We start from the raw sequence: 6,000 nt of genomic DNA, 5'->3' as shown, positions 1-6,000 counted from the left end.
GAGAGCTTGAGTATTGCTGAATAAAGATAGATGCTGTCAAAGTGTTTTTGGCTTCCTGATGAATACAGAACAAAAAACTTTGACAGCATGTCTCTTTTTTATCAGCGAATTTAATTGTCTAAATATGAGAGCCTGATATCACAGGGTGGATAAGGAGTTTGGGACTCTCCTGCCAAGAGCAGTTGGTGCTAGATCAATTGTTAATTTTAAAACTGAGACTGATAAGATCATTGTGAACCAAAAGGATATGATTTGATTTGATTTAATGTTATCACATATATTGGGATACAGTGAAAATTGTTTCTTGTATGCTATACAGACAAAACATACCGTTCATAAAGTACATAGGGGAGAAGGAAAGGAGAGGATGCAGCATGTAGTGTTACAGCCAGAGCTAGGGTGTAAAAAAAAATCAGCTTAACATGTATATACGGGCCACACTGTGGCACAATGGTTAGCACTGCTGCCTCACAGCACCAGGGACCCAGGTTCAATTCCAGCCTCGGGTCTGCATGGGTTTCCTCTCAGAGTCCAAAAATGTGCAGGTTTGATTGATTGGCCATGCTGAATTGTCTCTTAGTATCAGGGAGATTAGCAGGGCAAATATGTGGGGATTACCAGGAAAGGGCTTGGATGGGATTGTGGTCAGTGCAGACTTGATGGGCTGAATGGCCTCCTTTTGCACTGTAGGGATTCTATGATATAGCAGGTCCATACAAAAATCTGATAGCAGCAGGGAAGAAGCTGCTCTTGAGCTGGTTTTCTTACTTTTGTATCCTTTTCTGACATAAGAAGGTGGAAGAGAGTATGTCTGGGGTACGTGGGGTCCTTGATTATGCTGACAGCTTTCGCAAGGCAGCAGGAAGTGTAGACAGAGTCAGTGGAAGGGAGACTGGTTTGAGTGATGGACTGGGCTACGTTGTCAACCCTTTATAATTTCTTGCAGTCTTGGGCTGAGCATGAGTCACACCAAGCTGTGATACATCCAGAAAGAATGCTTTCTGTGTAGCATCTGTAAACATTGGTGAGGGTAAAGTTGGGTCACAGAACGACCACAATCTCATAGAATGCCAAGCGGGCTCAGGGGGATAAATGGCCTCCTCCTGTTCCCATATTCCTGGAGCCTTGTCCTACCAGGATCATGTACCCTGGAGAGGGAGTCAAACCCTGACTCCAGAGGCAACCCATCCAGCAATGACTGTTACCGTCACAGTTCACCAACAGTTAAGCAAACACTTTGGATGGCACCAAAGCAAAGTCAACAGCGCAAAGTACCAGACCAGCTGTGTGACAACCACTTCCCCAGTCTGTCATTTGACTTTCATTAATAAATTGCATTAAATATCTGGAGGTGGTATTTCATCACCAGCAATCCTGAGATTAAGTTCCATTTAGCCCTGATTCTGTCAGTGAAATATGGCTGTTCATGTCAGCCTCTAATTTATTTGAGATTAATGTCATATGCAGCCTTCTAAAAAGATTAATTATTGAAAGGTATTTCGGGAAACATTTTCACAGCATTAACCTGCATATTTAAACATGAATGGGCTATTTAAAGAGTTATAAAGGAATCCACTTCATTGCTTTTATCTCCTTATTTATTCCTAAATAGGGTCTGACAGTCAGGGTGAATCTAAAAAAAAATTGGTTTACTAAATACAATGCGGAATGTGAAATTTTCCCCCAGTGGTTTGATTGGTGAAAGCACTACATGCTGACTTGTTAACTTGTGGTCTCAGGAAAGGCTGGAGATACACAGTGGCATTGGCAGCATCAGTGGAGAGAAAAACAGAGTTCAAAGGTGAGATTCTCGTGGCGGGAGGCGGTCCACCGTTTTAGAGTCATAGAGCTTTACAGCATGGAAACAGGCCCTTCAGCCCAACTTGCCCACGCTGCCCTGTTTTACCACTAAGTTAGTCTGTATTGCCCGCATTTGGCCCACATCCCTCTATACCCATCTTACCCATGTAACTGTCTAAATGTTTTTTAAAAGACAAAACTGTACCTGCCTTTACTGCTACTTCTGGCAGCTTGTTCCAGCCACTCACCACCCTCTGTATGAAAAGAATGCCCCTCTAGACACTTCTGTATCTCTCCCCTCTCACCTTAAACCTATGCTCTTTAGTTTAGACTTCCCTACCCATGTTGACTATCTAGCTGATCTATGCCCCTCATTATTTTGTAGACATCTATAACATCACCCCTAAGCCTCCTACGCCCCAGGGAAAAAAGTCTCAGTCTATCCAGTCTTGCCTTATAACTCAAACCATCAAATCCCGGTAGCATTCTAGTAAATCTTTTCTGCATTCTTTCTAGTTTGATTATATCCATTCTATAATCGGGTGACCAGAACTGTACACAGTTCATACCAGCGGGATCTTCTGGTCCCACTGATATCAATGGGATTTCCCATTGAATCCAATCCATGCTGCCAGCAAACCCGCATTGGAGGTGCACTATTGGTGCGACCAGAAGACCCACTGGCATGAATGACCAGAAACCGCAGGGCTCAGTACTGGGACCTCTCCTCTTTGTAGTATATATAAACGACTTGGAAGAGGGTGTACGTGGTGTGATCAGCAGATTTGCAGATGACACCAAGATGGTAGGATTGGCAGATACTGAGAAGGATTGTCAGGTGACAGCAGGATATAGATAGGTTGGTATATTGGGCAGATAGATGGCAGATGGAATTTAATCCTGACAAATGCGAGGTGATGCATTTTGGAAGGAATAATGCATGGAGGAGTTATGTGATAAAAGGTAGACCGATTAAGAGTATAGAGATACAGAGGGACCTGGGAGTGCAGGTGCACAACTCTCTGAAGGTGTCGACACAGTAGAGAAGGTTGTGAAGAAAGCTTATGGAATGCTAGCCTTTATAGGAAGGGGTATAGAGTATAAGAGCTGCCGTCTAATGCTTCAGTTGTACAGAACGTTGGTTAGACCGCATTTGGAGTACTGCGTCCAGTTCTGGTCACCTTACTACCGGAAGGACGTGGAGACCCTGGAGAGGGTGCAGAGGAGGTTTACCAGGATGTTGCCTGGCATGGAAGGACTGAGTTACGAGGAAAGGTTGGAGAAACTGGGGCTCTTCTCCTTAGAAAGACGGAGATTAAGGGGTGATATGATAGAGGTATACAAAATACTGAAGGGGATAGATAGAGTAAACAGTGGTAGGCTTTTCCCTAGATTGGGGACAACTATTATGAGAGGTCACGATCTAAGGGTGAGGGGGGAGAAGTATAATTTGGATATGAGAGGAAGGTTTTTCACGCAGAGGGTCGTGGGGGTATGGAACGCGCTACCGAGTAGGGTGGTGGAGGGAGGCACATTGAACTTGTTTACGGTTTACTTAGACAGACACGTGAGCGAAGCAAGGATGGAGGGTTATAGTAGAGGGTATTAAATAGGGTCAGAGCCTCAGGACGACACCGGAAATGTAGTTTTATATGTTAACGTATTGTCTTTTTATTCCACAGGGTCGGTCCACCTTGTTGTCAAACGAGGGGCATGCACACGGTGGGTCGTGCGTGCGCTGCTCTTGGAGGTTCCGGGAGTGGCCTAGTACTTTGTGTCATTGTGTGTGCTTAAACCTGGACCAGCAGACGGGCACCGCAACAGCTCAGTGACTATCACTGCTGGCTGTGCAGATACATGGATTTGGGCCTGTGTCTGTGGGAGTTTGCGCATTCTCCCTGTGGTTGCGTGGGTTTCCTCCGGGTGCTCCGGTTTCCTCCCACACCCCAAAGGTGTGCTCTTAGGCTGATTGGTGTACCAAATTGACACTATTCTCCCCTGAATCTGGCTACATTAGGGGTTCCACTCACATACACACAGGGCAGGGTAGGTGTAGGAGGATGCGGCGGCGCGGGCTCGTTGGGCCGAAGGGCCTGTTTCCCGTGCTGGGATGCTCTTTGTTCTTTGTAACCTGTGGCCTTACACCTTAGCCCATGCTTAAAGTTTATTTATTAGTTGTCACAATTAGGCTTACATTAACACTGCAATGAAGTTACTGTGAAAATCCCCTAGTCGACATGCTCAGGGGCCTCTCCGGGTACAATGAGGAAGAACTTGGCATGGCCAATGCAACTAACCAACACGTCCTTCAGACTGTGGGAGGAAACCAGAGCACCCGAAGGAAACCCATACAGACAATGTGCAAAGTCCACACAGACATCCACCCAAGCCAGGAATTGAACCTGGGTCCGTGGCACTGAGAGGCAGCAGTGCCACTGTGAAAGTTGGCTGCACTTGGAGGCTGGTTGGTGCAACCTATAGCCTGCAGAGAAATAAGTCCTTGAAAATCTTTTGGATGAGACCTAAATGGACACCCCCTGCTGGCTCTGTTGGGATAGGAGAAAAGACTATTTCAGCACTATTCCAAAAAGGCAGCAAAGGAATCCTCCCCGGTGTCAAGGTCAATATTTATCTTTCAATCAGCATCACAAAAAACAGGTCATGTAACATCACACTGCTGTTTGTGGGAGCTTGCTGTGCACAAATTGACTGCTACACTTCCTACGTCACAAATCACTTCAAAGATACCTCACGAGCGCTTCGGGGTGCCCTGAGGGCATGAAAGGCGCTATATAAATGCAAGTCTTCCTTTTGCAGTCAAAGCACTAAGATGTAGCCTCAGTTGGACTCATCACCTCCTGGGCTAGAGAGAGGGGTCAGCCTCACAATCCAGCAGCCGCCTTGGTGAAGTGCGGGCGTTGAGTGAGCATGGGATGGAACTCCAGCCGCCATGCCTGCTGAATAGCTGGTCAACAGATGCTGCCCCAAGTTGAGGAATGGCCGTTCTGCTGAGATATCGGAGCAGGGCTGTCAGCGAATGGGGAACAAGACGTGAATAAGAACCAGCACCTCAGGATAGGACAAATGGGGAAACGGAATAGGAAGGATGTGGCACATATAGGAGGAGGAGAATGAAATCTCAATTGTGACTAAGATTTTCAAGTAACTTACTGACACAGTCAGAACCCCAAAATCAGACTTTCTTGTAAGCCAAAAAGCACAAGTTTGAAAGCGGGGGGAATCCCATGGGAAAGGACCCATATATGTCGCACACAATGTAGACCAAAAACCTGTGAGGAATGTTGCTATTTTCATGAGGAAATCCCAACCCAAGTACCAGCCTGCATGCAAATACCTTTTTAACTAATAACTTCATAGATTCATAGAATTCCTACAGTGTAAAAGGAGGCCATTTGGCCCATCGGGTTTTACACCAAGTCTCTAACAGGCCCTCTTTCTGTAGTCCCACTTATCTTCCCTGCTAAATCCTCCGGTCTACACATCTTGGGACGCTAAGGGGTAATTTAGCAGAGCTGACCCACCTAACCTGTATATGTTTGGGGCGTGGGAGGAAACCATGCACATTGTGCAAGAATATTCAAGATACTTCCTGAGACAAATGTGATCATCTGTGTTTTAAAGTTTAAAGTTTATTTATTTATTGTCACAAGTCGGCTTAGATTAACACTGCGATGAAGTTAGTGTGAAAATCTCCCAGTCGCCACATTCTGGTGCCTGTTCGGGTACACTGAGGGGGAATTTACCATGGCCAATGCACCCAACTAGCACGTCTTTCAGACTGTGGGGGGAAACCCATGCAGACACGGAGAATGTGCAACTTCCACGCAGACAGTGACCCAAGCTGGGAATCGAACCCAGGCCCCTGGCACTGTGAGGCAGCAGCGTCAACCATTGTGCAACTAGATTGCCCCTTATTGGGCAATTTATTCCAAACTTAATTGGACTGAAACAAGTTTTTTGCTGTGTTTCCAGCCTGAGACAGTGACAATGCAGGCAAGGGCTCCCTGTTCTCTGGCACAGTCACCACAAGAGGGAGCCATTCTATCTCCACAACAGGAACAATCTCTCATTGTAATGAAGGGCCCCAGTTGAGCTCTTATTTAAAAGTTTTATAAAATTTTTATTTCCTGTGTTAAACCCCAAGTAGAAACCATGTGGGGGAGGGAAGGTGCGATGTGG

Source organism: Carcharhinus amblyrhynchos, chromosome 4 (genome assembly GCF_965287045.1).
Source record: "Carcharhinus amblyrhynchos chromosome 4, sCarAmb.v2.hapA, whole genome shotgun sequence".
Classification (NCBI taxonomy): Eukaryota; Metazoa; Chordata; class Chondrichthyes; order Carcharhiniformes; family Carcharhinidae; genus Carcharhinus; species Carcharhinus amblyrhynchos.
Note: the sequence above shows the minus strand (reverse complement) of the source record.